This window comes from Rhipicephalus microplus, unplaced genomic scaffold (assembly GCF_043290135.1).
Source record: "Rhipicephalus microplus isolate Deutch F79 unplaced genomic scaffold, USDA_Rmic scaffold_14, whole genome shotgun sequence".
NCBI classification, from domain to species: Eukaryota; Metazoa; Arthropoda; class Arachnida; order Ixodida; family Ixodidae; genus Rhipicephalus; species Rhipicephalus microplus.
Genome location: NW_027464587.1, coordinates 33,189,936 through 33,207,389, shown reverse-complemented (window position 1 = coordinate 33,207,389; position 17,454 = coordinate 33,189,936). Strand labels below are relative to the sequence as shown.

General features: G+C 48.6%; 1 protein-coding gene across 1 annotated transcript in view; it reads right to left on the bottom strand.

The window, feature by feature from the left end:
* Positions 1-17,454, bottom strand: part of LOC119180815 (uncharacterized) — a 318,155-nt gene that overhangs the window by 24,623 nt on the left and 276,078 nt on the right. The window lies entirely within an intron of this gene.

Sequence of the window (17,454 nt, the reverse complement as noted above, 5' to 3'; positions counted from 1 at the left end):
TTCTGGGACACGTGATCAGCCGTGAAGGTGTGAAGCCTGACCCAGATAAAACAGCAGCCGTCGCAAAGTTCGCAAGGCCTGTTGATAAGAAAGGGGTAGGCGTTTTCTGGGTCTCTGCGCCTACTACCGGCGATTTATAGCAGGCTTCGCACACATCGCCTCTCCACTCACCCGCCTTACAAGGGAAGACATCGCATTTGTATGGGGTGAAGAGCAAGAAGCTTCATTCAACGAGCTGCGACAGCGTCTACAAACTCCACCTGTCCTCGCTCACTTCGACGGGAATGCACCAACAGCCATTCATACAGACGCCAGCAATGTGGGCCTAGGTGCTGTTCTTGTCCAATGCCAAGATGGTGTGGAGAGAGTGGTTGCCTACGCTAGCAGAACGTTGACAAGCGCCGAGTCCAACTACTCAACAACGGAGAAGGAGTGCCTGGCCGTCGTTTGGGCAGTTGCGAAGTTCCGCCCGTACTTATATGGCCGCGCTTTCCAAGTCGTAAGCGACCATCACTCTCTTTGTTGGTTGACCAACATAAAAGACACATCTGGACGTTTAGCACGATGGAGTTTACGGCTCCAAGAGTACGACATGGCTGTAGTTTACAAGTCTGGAAGGCAACACTTAGACGCCGACTGTTTGTCAAGGTCACCGATTGAATCACCGGCTATAGAGGATGATGATTTCCCAAGTTTTTAGGAGTTGTTGACGCAGCTATCATTTCTCGGCAACAACAAGATGATCGGGAGCTCAACTCGCTTATAGAATTCTTGAACGGATGAGCCGCCAACGCACCAAGAGTGTTTTCGAAGAACTTATCGTCATTCTGTTTATGGGACGGAATTCTGTACAAAAAGAACTTTTCATCAACAGGTAGAAGCTATCTGCTGGTAGTTGCTGGAGCTCTCCGCAGCGAAATTTTACAAGACTGCCATGACGAAGCCACTGCGGGCCACCTCGGTTTCACAAAAACACTGGCACGCATCAAAGAAAAATATTACTGGCCAAGAATCACAGCAGAGGTTAAACATTACGTCCGAACATGCATTGACTGTCAGCGGCGCAGGGTACCACCGGTCAAACCCGCTGGGCTATTACATCCTATGCCCGTGCCAGAAACCCCGTTTTCTCAAATCGGAATGGATCTGCTGGGCCCATTACCAACACCGGACAGCGGCAACAAATGGGTTATAGTGGCGACGGACTACCTTACCCGATAGGCGGAGACCAAGGCAATCGCGAGTGGCACTGCAGCTGAAGCGGCCCAGTTCTTCATTGAGAACATTGTTCTGAGACATGGTGCTCCAGCTGTCGTCATAACCGACAAAGGTACCACGTTTACAGCCGAGCTTTTGCGCAATGTGCTTACGCTCAGTGGCACAGTGCATGGGAAGACGACAGCTTACCACCCGCAAACGAATGGGCTTACAGAACGACTTAACAAGACAATCGCTGACATGATTTGCATGTACGTCGACGTATAACACAAGAATTGGGACCGAATATTGCCGTACATCACTATCGCGTATAATACGGCGCGCCAGGAAACAACAAAAATGACGCCGTCCGCACTAATTCATGGCAGAGAAGTTACAACAATGCTTGACGCCATGCTGCCTTACGATTACAATGACTCAGAGACAGACGCCGCAGACTTCACTGAGCGCGCCGAAGAAGCAAGGCAGCTTGCCCGCGTCAGAATAATGAACCAGAAGCAACTTGACGCCCAATGGTACAACCTTCGCCATCGATTCGTCATTTATCAACCAGGAGATAGAGTCTGGGTTTGGTTTCCTGTACGACGACGAGGCCTCTCAGAGAAACTTCTACGCCGATACTTCGGACCCTACAAGGTTCTGCGCCGTCTTAGCGACTTGACGTACGAAGTCGTGCCCAACGCCTCCTCCTGTTCCAAACGTCGCCAGCATCTGCCTGAGACAGTGCACGTGGTCCACATGAAACTTTACCACTCTCAGTGATGTAAACACTCGATTGCCGCATCTGTACCTGTTGAGCGTCGGGACGACGCTCACTCTGGCGGGAGGGTAATGCCGCGTGCATAGCTGCATTTAGCGGCGAGATAGCGACGACAGCGAAGAACGCGGATTTGCTCGAGAGGCGCAGCGCAGCAGAATGAAGAAGACGACAATCTTAGCGGCCTTCTCTGAGAGCGTCTCTACAAGTCCCACTGTCCCTGTTTTTAAATAAACCCTCTGTAATTAATAACCCGCGACAATATACACCAAATTCTTAACATTTGGGCGCCAAGCTCCTTTCCGCTAACCCTTACGCCGTGATCCTACGCGCGAGCGGGTCTCGCACTTGTGGTTCGCGTTGCATGTACACCCGCTAAACGCGCGGGCCTGGGAAGAAACTTCGCGTTCCTTTCTCGACCAGAAAACCTGATTAGAGGCAGACGCCTCTTGCTACCAGCCACGTAGGCTTTCAAAGCGAGTTGATGGCTACTACAGGACCACAAGAAGAACCAACATCAATGTAAACCGAAGTGAACGCTGAAACGCCCATCGAGAAATCGGCATAGACGTATGATGTCAAGAATGGCAAAACAACAGGAAAGCACCACATTGAATGGCGGCAAGTCGGACGCAAAGAAAAACAAGCGCCAAACCTTATTCAAGCATCCAACGAGAAGCCAGAGAAAGAGTCCATCCTACGCAAAAAGCTGCGAAGCAACGTAACTTGAAGATGCCCCCTTTTCCTACAGACGGCTCTAAAATCGTTTACAGGCCACAAGCCGGACTCGATTTATCGAAATGGAATTTAACATCAATTACGCACGCTATCGGACGATGAACGGTCTCACACAACAGGATTTCTACGACAACGTTTGAGTTCAAGCGCAGAGCGTTGAAAACATTATCATTGCTAGTGCCACCGATACAGAACGCGCAACCAACCTGAGAAGCATTGCTGCCATCCAATTAGGCGGCACTTTCTTCAATGTGAATCCCACCATGAGACATCGCGACGATGTATGCAGAGGTGTTATCTACAGACTTCTCCCAGGAACCAGCAGTGCCGAAATTGTAGTTGGCCTCAGAGTCGACTCCCGATACACGGTCCTTGGCGCTCACATGCTTGGTCAGTCTTCCACCACCGTCATCGTTTTAAATGGCTCACGCGTTCCGTACTACATCACCTACCAAAGTGGATACTACCCTGCAAACCCTTTCGAAAGTCTGTGCAGTTCTGCCGCAAATGTGGTGACATTGGGCACCGACAAGAGATCTGCCCATAACCAGGGAAGGCTTCTATTACGAGTGCGGACAAGACGTAGTCACCCCAGATCCCTAATGTGTTCTTGACCGCAATATATGTGAACAGCCCCATGAAATCGCTGACAAAGAATGCAAGAAGCTACGAACAAACCCACCACTTTACCAAGTTAGACAACAAACTCTCGAGAAAGCGAAAGCCCGAAAGAATGGTTATAGTTCCCGCAGTGAAGACTTCACCGAGCTTGACAAACCATCTCCTTGCCCCAGCAGCACATTGCACGACAAGCGCGGCCGAAGCAAGTCTAGGTCTATTCTGCTATCGCGCTCCCGGTCTCGCACAACATCCCGCTCACTCTCCGCCCAACGCCTCAGCTATGCTGATGCAACACGCGTAGATTAGACTTCACTGAACAACAAGAACAGTCCAGATTGCTCATTACTGAATCAACTGCATTCAAAAGTTTAGAAAAAAACTGGTTTCAAATCAGCAAAAAAACTCTGCAAAGCCAGCATGACCAGCTCCAAAAAACAAGATGCAGTTGTCGATACGCTCGTAAAACTGTGCCAAGAAATAGAAAAGATCATCGATACGCAGAATGCAAGCATAGAGAGGGTCACTAGACTATTCGATGAACAGCTCCAAGCTAAAGAACTAGCCACGAAACTCACAACACCAGATATCGAAGCTTTCGTGGAGGCCAAAGTACTCTCCATTATAGAAAGAAAAGTCGCCGCCTTTGTTGGCTCACAGCTCACGGTGGCAGTGGAGACCTAACGCACATCAGCAGTCGAGTCGACGCTCGAAGCACTCGTCCTGGCGAAGTTGGAGCCCATCTCCACTGAAATCGGTGACACGTTCACGACGTTCAGCCGTAGAATGGGCACTCACACAGCCCAAATCAACGATCTCAAGTCGCAGCTCACCAACTTCGTGGCTCACGCTAAGAACAACTGCATTAGTCATGCGCAACTTGGAAACTGCCATGGCAGAAAAAAAAGCACTCCCAAAGAGAGAAAAAGTTTCTCAGGAAACTGCCATGGCAGAGAAAAAAGCACTCCCAAAGAGAGAAAAAGTTTCTCACTCCTTCTTTCCCGAAGGCGAGCAAGTAAACGTACCAGCTATTCACGAAGATGGCAGGCTCTAAGAATAGGATTTCTACTCTGCAACCAACGTTTCGCATTTGGCAGTGGAACTGTCGACCATAAAGATCCCGGCTGGCGAAATTACAAGAATTTATAAAAGTAAATCAACCTGATCTCATTACTCTACAAGAAAACAATACTGAAAAAGTGCGGCTCGCAGGATACAACACCGACGCTCTGACCCCAAGAAGCGCCACTGTACTTAAGAAAACTGTTGCGGCCCAAGTAATTAAGATAGAAGACACTACAGTTGAAAAATTCATCGTGGAAGTCATACCTGGAATGAAAATCGCAACAAAGCCTTCACGTCACTAACCTGTACAGTCTACCGCGAGATTGCCCCAGGGACTACAATTACTTCATCCGCAGATTCAGAAAACGCACAAAAGGTCACCAGTTAGTGGTCGGAGGGGACTTCAATGCGCCCCACACAGCTTGGGGCTATGCCATCACCACTAAGAAAGGCGCGAGAGTCCACGACTCCGCTCAGCAGCACGGCCACACATTGTTGAATGATCCACTCCAGACCACGAGAGTGGCAAACAGCGTCTCTAGAGATACCACGCCCGACCTCAGCTTTACACGAGATGTCAAGAATGTGGGATGGACCTGTTTCCCCGAGACGCTTGGCAGTGATCACCACATAATTCAACTTGAGATCGAATATGGCAAATGACCTACGAAAACACAGCAAGACTGACAGATTGACAGAGGCACAGCAAGACTGACAGATTGGAACGCCTTCGGAAACGAGCTCGGCGGTGACAACGCAATAGCGTACATAAACGCCTGGCTCCTCAAGATTCTTGATACCGCCAAACGGTGCACCAAAGTATTGCAGCTTAACGAAGACAATCCGGCAGTAGATTCCCACTTACCAGAGGAGCCTTACTAAAAAGATAGAAGTGGGAAAAATAGAAAAATAAACTCAGGAAAAGATTTTTCTTATTGACAGAAGAGGCGCAACAGTATGCCGAACACCTAGCAAGACACAACTGGTGCGACTTCTGAAATAAGGTGCAGGGTACACTCAGCACCAAGAAGACGTGGTGCCTGCTGCGAACTCTCCTCAGTAACCGCCTCATCAAGACGCAGTAGCGGCAACGAGCACGTCAACTAACACACAATTACGACGGCTCGGAGAAAGACCTACTCCCCGAACTATGCAACAAGCTGCGTGGTCCTGTCCAATCAGCGGTAATGCCGCCACCACACAAAGAATACGAAGGTATGCCCAACTCCGACCTAGTCAGGTCTTTCACATCAGCAGAGCTTCAAGCTGCGCTTGCCAAGCTTACAAGAAACACGAGTCCAGGCGAGCACAGGATAGTCAACAAGCACCTCCGACGGCTACCCAATCAGGCTATGACTGCTCTCTTACGGTATTACAATGACTGCTGGGACAAAGGAGAGCTTACAGGTGCGTTGAAGCATTCAGAGGCCATCATGATACCTAAGCCCAACAAGTCCATAGCTGATGACAACCTTAGACCCATTTCTCTGACTTCGTGCATTGGCAAGCTGTTTGAGCACATGATCCATGACCTGCTCACGTCGCACTTTGAGGACAACGGGTACTTCGCAGACAGCATGTTCGGCTTCCGCCAGCTGCTTTCCACGCAAGACATCCTCTTACCCCTCAAGGAAGATCTAGTCAATCACTTGAGCAAGAATAGCAAGTCGTCCCTTCCTGCCATTGATGTGAAAAGCGCCTTCGATTATGTTAGCCATAAAGCAATACTACAAAATGCCGGAAATACCAGCTGAGGTTCCAAGATTTGTGGTTATATTCGAAGCATCCTCACCGGTCGTATGGCTACGTTGGGAATATACAACATACGGAGCGAAAAACTTGAGCTGCCGCACAGGTGTACACCTCAAGGCGCTATTGTGTCACCAATCCTTTTCAACATGACACTCCTTAAGCTCCCCCGGTTTCTCAAAAAAATTTAGGGCCTACGTCACGCCATCTACGCGGACGATATTACGCTTTGGACTCGAGGCAAGAACACTGGAGAGCAAGAGCTGCCTTCAGGAGGCGGTCAATGCCATAAAGAACTACCTCGAAAGCTGCGGCCTCCATTGTGCACCTATAAAATCGGAATTACTGGTACTGAAGTCCCGCACGCGAGGAAGACCTCCAACCTGCGAAGCACCAGATCGATGCATCATCCTTAACGGGGTCCAAATACTGAAGGTCACCTCGCTTCGCGTGCTCGGCTTGCACCTGCACCACGACAGATCAGGGGCCACCACGCTTCCTCAACTTTAACGCTGAGTCTTTCAGCTCACACACCTCGTAAGGAGAGTCGCAAACCGGTCAGTGGGCTGAACGAAAACCATACCCTGAGAGTTGTGCAGGCTCTTCTAAACAGCCGAATCACCTATGGAACCCCGTACCTCACTCTCAAGACATCTGAATTCGACAAGCTGAGTGTGATAATGCTACCAAGCTTGCCATAGGGCTCACTCCAATGGAACAGACCAGCAGACTTCTAAGAATGGGTATACACAACACCTGGCAAGAGTTGGCAGAAGCCCAACAGACCAGCCAACTCGAGAGACTTAACCTTACGTCGACGAGCAGATCAGTCTTTGAGCGCTTGGGCTACAGTGAGAGCTACATCTGCGAGGCAGACTGCAAAGAGAAGATGCCGCCGTACGTGAAAGGATCATTCCGCATCGCCCAAATACCGCGTAACATGCATCCCGAGTACCACTGGGAAAGACAAATCGCTCAAGTCGACACCATCAGCAGAAGGCACCAGCACGAGCCAGACGCTCGCTACGTCGACGCGGCAAAATACCCTGGCGAAAATGCCTACGCTTTAAGCGTGGTCGACGCGGAAGGACAAGAGCTGCCATCCGCCACGCTCCGGGTGAGGAGCTCCGAGTCCGCCGAGGAAGCAGCGATCGCCCTTGCCACTACGACTGGTAAAGACGCGGTTGTAGTTTTTCCAGATTCCCAATCCACTGTCCGCAGTTACACGCGAGGCCGAATCTCCGCCGAAGCTCTCCAACTTCTGAGAAAGAGCCGAACTCCACTTCCTTACACCTGCGTGGTATGAGTGCGCGGGCACGAGGGGCTCCAGAGAAATGAAGCGGCTCACGCCACGGCCCATGGTCATGTCCACCCGGCCTTCCTCAGCGCCTCGCTTGAACCGCGGTTAGCCAGCGCTGCAGAAGAAGTGGAGACCATACCACCAACATACAACGAAATTCTACAACGCTATCGTCTAGCTCGCAGGGTGTACCAACCACTTCACCCCAAGCTGACTAAAGTAGAGGCCACAGCATTTCGGAGACTTCAAGGTAACACCTAAATACACGGCACTCTACTGCATAGAGTTTCCAACGCTATGCGCCTACAACTGCCCGATATGTGACGTGCTAGACACACTGGCCCACCTACTACTCGAGTGCCCGTGGCACCACGAATATGCCAATAGCAAGTCCGCAACGACTGCACGTATCGACCCCCTAACCAAGACGTGGGAGGCCGAGATTGCCACACGCAACTTAGACGACCAGCGAGGACTTGTAGCCAGGGCCCGGGAGCGATTGACCAGAGGATTCCCGTAAATAACGGACCTTCCCACCTAGGGTGACCCAGAGCTCACAAACTCAGGAAAACTGTTTGAAAAAATAAATGTTTATTTCATCATCACTACTTTGCCTTCAACTCGAGAAACTCAAAGGGTTGCAGTAATACCGAGACCAATTACAACGTTTAAAAACGACCACAATCGCGTGGAAACAAGCTGAAGCGTCTGCTGCCTGAGATTCAAGACTTCAATCATTTAAACAGAACTTCCCGCAGCCACTGCTCAGTGGTGCCACGATTCCTGGAAGCTGCGAATAAGTCCGGCAGAAGTGTTTTTCCTACACGTCTTGAAACGTATGCGTGAGTTGGAAGCTTTTGAGGAGCGAAGCTTCTTATGGCGTGACTTGTGCGCCCCCTGTTGTCGTAGTGCGTAACGTGGCACATACCCGTCCTCGGGCACATATCCACATGTCCACATGCTACGAAAAAACGTAGCACGGTGTCGTTATCACGCTCTCGGTGTTAACAAAGCGCTGACAGCAGAAATGTGGTACATACTCTCGTTTAGTCCTTGGATTGTCCGCACTTATATATGATGAATATATAATAAAAACAAGCGAGATGGTGGTGCTTGAAGTGTTCACTAGATGGGTGGACGGATGCATCGACGGACAGACAGCCATGCAAACGGACAAACAGAAAGACAAACGGACGGACGGATAGACGCACGCACAGGCGGAAGCACAGAGGAATGCACCAACGGGCACACGTACGGATGGACGAACGCACGAATGGACGCACCCATGGGCGTACGCACGAACAGACAGAAACACGGAGAGAAGCAGGAACGAAAGCACGGACGGGTTGACGGACGCTTCGCCCCATTCATCATCATTAATGTCATAGATATTCTGTGATTTTTTTTAAGTGTGAATACACTTTATAAGCGACCCCAAACCATCCACCGCCATCGGCGGCGTCCGCAGTCTTTTCTCTATCTTTAAAAGAAAGAAGACTTGGCGGGCCGCAGCGCGACGCTCTACCGAATGAGCCACGGACGCGACGGTCATATCGGTGTCAGTAACGCGCCTTATATCTTTAACGCCGCTGCGCGCGTCCCCCTCCCCCTTCGCTCGCTCCTCCGTGAGAATCGCTCATAAAAAACTCCCAAGCATTTCCCCGAGGGTGAAAATGGTTAAGTGCGAATGCACGGGGTGATGCTATGAGGGGGAGTAAAGTTAAAATCTGTTGGCATTCACCAGTGGGTTAACGTAAACTCCCCCGTGTGATCAAATTGCGATTCCCAGGAACCATTACACCATAAAGGCACAATAGTGTGATTAATAAATATAATAGTGCGAATTAATAAATACCCCTCATAGCATCACCCCGTGCATTCGCACTTAACCATGTTCACCCTCGGGGAAATGCTTGGGAGTTTTTTTGTCAGTAGCACGTACGCAGGTGTCACATTACACCTTACTGCTTTGTGCTTTGTAGAAAAGCCAGCTGTAGGTTGATTGCCAACTCTTCTGAAATTGCCGTCCACCACTGCCGTTAGTGGGCCCAGCCAAATTTGTTCAAGACGCCAATGAGTGCTTGGTTTTTCAGTTGTGACGCCTTCATTGTTTGAAACTGTTTCCTGGACCTTTCCTTATTTCGGAGCCGACAAACTCCTAGACCTGCGTGGGTCAGCAGTAGCAGCGCTTATGACACCCAAAGTGTCCATGGGGAACGCAGAAGTTCCACCATGACGAGTCGGATGGTCATCGGCCGCATCGCAGAGGCCGGAAGGATGTTTGGGCAATTCAGAACAATCGTAGTCGCTTTATAAGATACTTGTTTATTATGAAATTCAGGAACTCCAAAAAAGTTGAAAAATTGGTGTTTGGTGCAGTGCAATTGAAGTAAGTGTCCCGCCAACGATCAAATAAACTGTAAAAAAAGGAGAGTATACCTTACTATATTCGGATGGTTTTGACTTTTCACGTATACGACCACCTCAAGAGAGACAGGGTGACTTTCTTGGGGGGCCAGAGTCTGCCCGTTCTTGGAGGGTACCTTGACCCTTTTAGAAAGAGTGAAAGGCCTCTAGAGCTAAGAGTCACACTACCATTTCTTGGAGAGTCAGGCGACTTGCCATTGACGTTCCTACGAGGGGCAAGTGCTTCTGCGGTTATCTTAAGCTACACAATTGACCCATGCTCTACTTTGCGCCACTACTGCTGGAAATAGTGAAGTATTATTTTTAAACAACTACAATAATACTCCCATTTGTGCTCAGGAAATTAAAAAAGTGTAGCTCAAATTTAGCATTTTTTATTACACTTGTATAACCCTATTGTAAAAACCAGTGCCGCTGGGTACCAGCGTCCAGCGCCATGCCTGTTTAGGGCTCAGTATGGCGCTGGTACCAGCGCCTCCCAGAGCAGGTACTGAGATGCTGGAGCGCCAGCGTCCCAGTACTCTGCGCAAAAAGACTTCACAGGGTTAAAACTTGGGCGCCCATTCGCCATAAATAAATAAATATGAAAGCAAAATAGCGCGCATTCACATTAAAAAAGTTAAACGCCTCCTGACGAGATTTGAACTCGCTACCTTCTGAATACAAACTGGGTACACAGCCTTCTACGCCACGCCAAAACTGTATGGTGGATTGTAAAACGACCATTCACCCGAAAAACGTGCCGTTCGACTTTATGTTTACAAGTCGCACAGTCAAGATTGACGCGATATTCCTTTCCCAATAACAATTGCGCCTTGATTCGACAGTGACGACCGGCTTCCAGGCACCGAATGACGTGCGAATATTAGCAAGAGCGCAAAATTTTTTGAAGGATCCACATATTAACTCTGAAAAGCCTCAAATTGACTGGAGGAGCAGCCACAGATTGTCGGCTGTTGCTGCCGATAGTTTTTTTTTTGATAGTCGGTTCTCGGACTTGCTACTGGTATAGTGTACTAGAATACAGTACAATATACTACTGGTCAACGTGTACATATAATTCAACATGTTTTGATCGGTAGATATCTGCGCACACTAGTGAATATTGAGTTTTTTTTTTTCGCGCAAGCGTTGATGTTGCAGTACACACCCGGCGTGCCAGATTACATACTTGCAGTTATATCGATACCTGCAACTAAGAAATCACCGAAGAAATTACTAATGCAATCTGCTCAAAAAGTATGCCAGTGTGTTAGATCACCGAGGCCTAGCAAACTACCAACTCAAAAGTGCGTGTTCTTACATACGAGTCAGAGAAGTACCAGCTCCTGCGCTCAGAAGGAAGCTTTCGGTCACAGCCTGCGTTGCTGAAAGCACGACATATCGATCGTCACCGCTCCTTAAGTGGGCATCGCACACGCAGAGAAATAGTTCATTCAGGCTCAGGGAAGTTTAAACTGTACTTCACAGTTATTCTTACACTTTAGAGTTGTGCCTACCTAAAGTAAAAAGCGCCGGCAGCATGTACACCAACGCGGCCGGCCCGATAGGCCTCGCTGGGACGGGGCACTAGGTAAGGCCACTCTGGAAGCAGCTAAGTTGCGATGCTTGAAGTTTCTGCATTTGAGCTTTGCAACATTTACAACTGTTGCCTAAACTGTACCTGAAGTAAGCAGAAGGTCAATAATTGCCAGAAATGCATTTACGAAGTGGCGATGACGAGCGACAGCCATTTTTCTGGCCTCCGCTGGCAGTATACAGCAGGCGGGCCAGTGCACAGGTATATGCAGCTATTTCAATACAAACAATTAAAAAAAACACCCATAAAAATACTAATACAATCCGCTGACAACATATGCAGTCAGTTCACGAAGGCGTACCAAATACCCAACTGTAAATTGCGTGCTCTTACATATTAATCAGAGAAGTACCGACTATGTGCAGCCGGCAGCTTTCGGTGACAGCCTGCGTAGCGGAAAGCGCGACGCATCGATCGTCAGCGCTTCATGTGCGAACATGGACACAAGGCAATATAGTTGATTTAGGTTCGTAAATGTCTAAACTATTATTTACAGTTATTCTCACACTTTAAAATTGTGTGTACACGAAGCAAGAAGCGCCAGTAACATATACACCAACACGGCCGGCACGACAAGCTCAAAGCTCGCTGGGCCGGGCACTGGGTAAGACCACTCACGACGTGGTGAGTTGGGATGGTTGAAGATTCTGCATTTGAGCTTCAGAACATTTCTAACTGTTACTTGAAGTAAGCAGAATGATAAGCATGGCCAGACATCCATTTGTGCGGTATGGCGGAATCGAACGACAGCTTTTTTTCTCGCCTCCGCTGGGAAACCTTGCGAAGCGATCGAGTGAGCCATTTACGTTTCGTCAACTTGGCGGCAAAAACAATTTCCTGTTTTTGTTAGGAGTAACGTGCAGCTACAGGCTTACAAACACTGCAACTTGGAATAGTTACAGCAATACACGGCTGATGCGAATATGGCCGGCATACGTGGGGGCATATGCGAAAAGGTGCATAATAATTGCTGCAATACATACGTGCGCCAAAAAAGTTACGTGTGCTCGGTATCTGTCAGGGTAGCATCTCTCCGTGCTGTCGAATGAAGGGTTTTATATTCAAAGACACCAAAACATACCACGGCACACGCTACAATATTGTGCACGCTGCTCTGGTAGAAACAGTTCATGCTCCAGTATTCACCAGCGCTTGCCAGTGAAACATCCTGCGCTTCCCAGTGCTTCGAACTGTGCACCAGCATCACAGTGGTTGAGCCAGCGCCCCTACCAGTGCGACGCAGCTTTTTTCCAGTGCGCCCAGTGAGGTGCCAGTCAATACAAGCGTGTACCAGCGTCTCCAGCATGTACCAGTGCCAAAAAACGCACTGCATCATGCTGGGAACGCTGTTTTTTGCAATAGAAAAACAACAACGTTACTGGTGAGACGTGTCCTAAACATTTTAAACGACTACCGCGTACGTGCTGGCAGCTTCGCACCATATTTGCTCCTCGAACTACCGTCTGTACGCCAGCAAAAGCCATTTTGTTTGGGGCATCTCGGTACACAGGCGTTTTTTTTTTAATCGTTTCCACCCGCAAAAGCACGCTGCACACTCCAGTATCGATAGGAATGTTGTTAAGACGTAGCCTAAAATGCACTTTGAAACGATATCAAGCCCTTTTAGCACTGCAGATACAATGTGCGATCAGCAGCTAATCACCGTTGATAACTGATCGCATCCCTCGTTGTTTGAATGGTGCAACCGCTTACATAACGCGAACGCGTATAACAGCGTCAACCCGTTAAGCGACAGCTTTATTTAGGGCATCTGCAACAACCCATCGAAAGCATGCTACAGGTTGAATGGCTGGCTGCCTGTTCGCAATGCCCACGGCCTATAGGTGGCGCGCGGTGCAATGCAAGATGGCTGCGGAAGGATGATCAACCCGCGAACTCGCATAAGAAAAGATAGGACGCGCCATAGAACGCACGGACGTAATCCCCGTGCTACTTTCACCGGATGAACTGTTGATCGTGAAATGAACTTATATCGAACCAAAGTACTTTCCCAACCAATAGGAACTGCTGAATGTTCGCTACCTTACTTCTCGCCGCAGTGCAAAGGGTGGCGGTGTCGGCTGATCGACCGTGTATCAACGATGCTTTGCAAAATCCTGTACGTGCTACAGAAAACTTCGCGAACCGGAATTCACGTATGAACTGAACGGCACTTTAAGGTGATTTGTGCCGAGGCTGTCAGGCGGATTTGCCACCGTTGTATGCCACTAGTGAAGAGCGCGCCGTCGCAGCTGCACAGGAAGGAATGTTCAACGTAGCGATGGTTTGCAAACATACTACTGGTCATTACTTGCACTGTAAGCATCTTGTAGCCGTTTCTTCAACGGAACACAAGCATATAAATTATGTCAAAGCCATGATCAGACTATAACAGTGTGCAATTCCCTGCACTTGGATGTTGCAGGTTTCATCAGCGCAATCGAAACAAGGATAGGGAAACGAATACACGCGTACGCTTTTAGCAATGTCTAAATTGCGAAAATTTGTCACACAACAACGTCGTTCGGACGGCACCAGTGAAGTGCAGGAGAAGTTAACGTGGACTGTTGTCGTAACTGCATATTTTATTGCTCTAACCATTTCACTTCGCTGGTCCAGCTCGAGCGTGTTGGCGGCACGTGACGCTTTTTAATACCCACTGTAATTGAGATACAAAAACAATATGCTTATATATTGAGCTCGCTGAAGGATACAATACAATAAATACAATTGAATTGACTTACGAGCGCAAAACATATGAACGCATGACGCGACGTGAAGCACAACTCTGCTCGTGAGCTAGCAGCTGATCATTAATCGTCGCTGTCACTCTCAGCGCGATGACAACCATCAACGTCCAGTGAAAAATCCTACACGTCAAGACGGTTTCTTTTAACATAACTGCTGAGAATAATTTGAGGAATTCTCTCCGCCGAACGACTTCGATAGTACCAACAACGCGTCATTCACCACGCACAACACCAACACAGCGTCACTCACCACGTTTATCTGGTGGTGCAGAGATCATTTCGCTACGATACCCGGCACAAGAGGAATCGTTTGCAGCGTGCTGCATCAGCGACAGTAAAAAAAAAAAAAAAAAAAACTAGTGGCGCAGCGGAGGCCAAGGTGTAAAAGTGCAAATCGAAAGCCTGCGTTACTTTCCGCGTACAACAAATATTATGAGATTTATGCCCTATACAGACACTGACGAATGCTATACACACGTAAAACAAGGGGAGTTTCAACTGAAATGGTTAGACGTTATTATATAACTATCAAAAGTGGCTGCAGAAAATCTCGCGAAGCTGATATGTGTACTCTGTGGGCTATACTCGAGAGCATGAGTTGCCACGTATTTTCACAAAAACCTCGAGTCTCGCAAAAATGAATCATATTTATCGTGTCACAGACGGTCCGGTATATTCAATGATGCACGAAACATACAAAGTGGTTTGTGTTCGTTTCTTGCTAACGTGTTAACACTGCGAATAGCACAGCCGAACGAGGCAGCATTGGGAGCGTCTGCCTACTGATCATTCATAAGTGGACGCTCCTGAATTCCGCAAGGCGGCGCGACAGTCTATGAACATTGCGAATTTCTGCAGAGCTGCTGCAGACAACTAGCAAGCACTTTAAAATTAGTAGCTAAGAAAACAGTACATTCACTACTGTTAACAGGCGCACGTTGTCCGTGTCGCCAGCTCCGTGAATATTCCTTAATCGGAACCTCACTTCGAGCACGGAGCCATGCGTGACCGCCACCGAAAATGCGGTTGTTCTCTCGAGCTCAAAGGCACAGAGACATGTGACCGGCACAACCAACGTAGTTAATTCAAAATACTGATGAGACAAAGAGAGAGAGAGAGAGAGAGGAGGCACTGGCGGTGGCGCCGCGACTGTAGGCGCACCGCCGCACTGGTCGCGGTGCTCGACACCCTCCCCCCAGCTAACCCGGCGGTTGCGTAGACAACCCTAGCCGAGGTGAGTGGGGAACACGCCAAGACGGCGCCAAACAGCAAACGCGGGATGTTCGACACGGAGGGCAATCGAAACGCACTTCGCAAGATTTCTATTACCCCCTTCTAAAAGGCAACTCTATTTTTCTGATTCTGCCTTCGAAAAATGCTCGAGTGAGTACTCCAATAGATGTACCATGTCAGGACCCTCTTTCGACTCTTTCTCTCTCTTTTTCTTTGTTTGAAGCGTAGTCAGAGACAATTTCTTGAGCACTGAAACATATCATTTGTAGTTCCTCAAGGAATAATTTGCTATGAACAATGCCTATAGGTGGCCCGCTGTGCACTACAAGTTGGCTTTGAAGGGACGATCAACCAGTGAAACCGCATAAGAAACAATAGGACGCGCGGATGTACTTCTCGTGCCGATTTCACCACATGAACTCTTGATCGTCAAATGAATGTGTATTAGACCAAAGTACTTTCCCCAACGATGGGCACTGCTAAATGTTCGCTACTTCATTTCTTGCCGCAGTGCGAATCAGTGGCGTCAGCTGATCAACCGTGCATGAACGATGCTTCTTGTGCGTGCTACAGGAAACTGCATGAAGTAGGATTCATGTATGAACTGAATGGCACTCTGAGATAGTTTGGGCCGAGCCTGCCTAGCGGCTTTGTCGCAGTAGTAGGCCACTAGCGAGTAGCGCGCCGTTGCGGCTGCACAGCACCAAATGTTTACACAGTAAAAATTTTTGCACCCAAAAGGGTGTAAAAAGGGTGCTTTTACGAGAAATCACCCTTTGCAACACCCTTTAACACCCATAAATGGTCGATTGAAAAAAAAGCACCCCTTTGTTTGGGTGCTTGCCTCAATAGCACCCTAAAATAGGCTCTAAGGGTGCTTTTGTGCCTGAGAAGGGTGTAGGTGCCGATTCATCAGATGGAATATGCAGCATAAGAAGAACACATAATTATAATATTTGGGATTTTACGTCTCAAAAACCTCGATATGATTATGAGGGTCGTCGTAGTGGAAAGCTGCAGAGATTTTCACCATTTGGTGTTCTTTAATGAGCGCTCATATCGCACAGTGCAAAGGCTTCTACCTTTTCGCCTCCGCCTTAATTCGACTGCCACGGCCGGCATCGTACCCGCGACCTTCGGATTGGCGGCCGAGCAGCGCAGCTACTGCACGAATATGTGGACCTTGCGTTAAATGACGGCCTAATTGACTTAGAATGTGTGAAGGTGCTCTCCGAATACTGCAGAATGTCAGCAGAAGCAAATCGCGTTTCATCTATAATGGCAATTAACTGCAATCCATGTTACGAAAGCTTTCCTTAGCGTTGGTTATAAGCTGCATGTTTGCTATGGATTATATACACACAAATAATGTTCGCCCGAGTATGGGTGTGTGTGCGTGTAAGCGCGATTGTGTGTACACCCGTGCATGTGTGCGTGCGCGTGTATGTGCGAGTCCGTGCTTGTGTTAAGCGTGCCTGTGCACATGTTTACGCCCATGCATGCGTGCGTTTACGGTCGCGTGTGTGTGTCACCATATGTGTGTATACGTGTATGTGTGTGCGCCTGTGAATAAGTATGCGCGTGTATCAGCCCATGCGCCCTCGAATTTCGTGTGTGTGTGTGTGTGCGGGGGGGGGGGAGGCACTGCTTCTTATTGTTTAGGGTCCCACACCTGTTCATACTAGGAGTCTATATGGGAGGTGGCTTAAGGAATGGCGGTTGTCAACGCACTGTACATGGACTATTCAGTACATGGAAAACAGCTGCACATTTTCGTACCTGATCGTTGCTTACGAACTTGCTGTGATAGCTGATTAGGTATGCTGAGGTGCTTCTACGCTCGAAAACGTGGGTCATGACCAATTCCCACGGAAAGCTGTCACTGCACTTATGCACAACCATCGTTTATATTAACAACGTTTAACAAGAACGTGCCCTGCCTTTGCTACAGGTGCTTAGCTAGCTCATCGGGTAACCATATGGAATTATGTGCTGATCATGTGGTCAGCAAAAAGCTTGT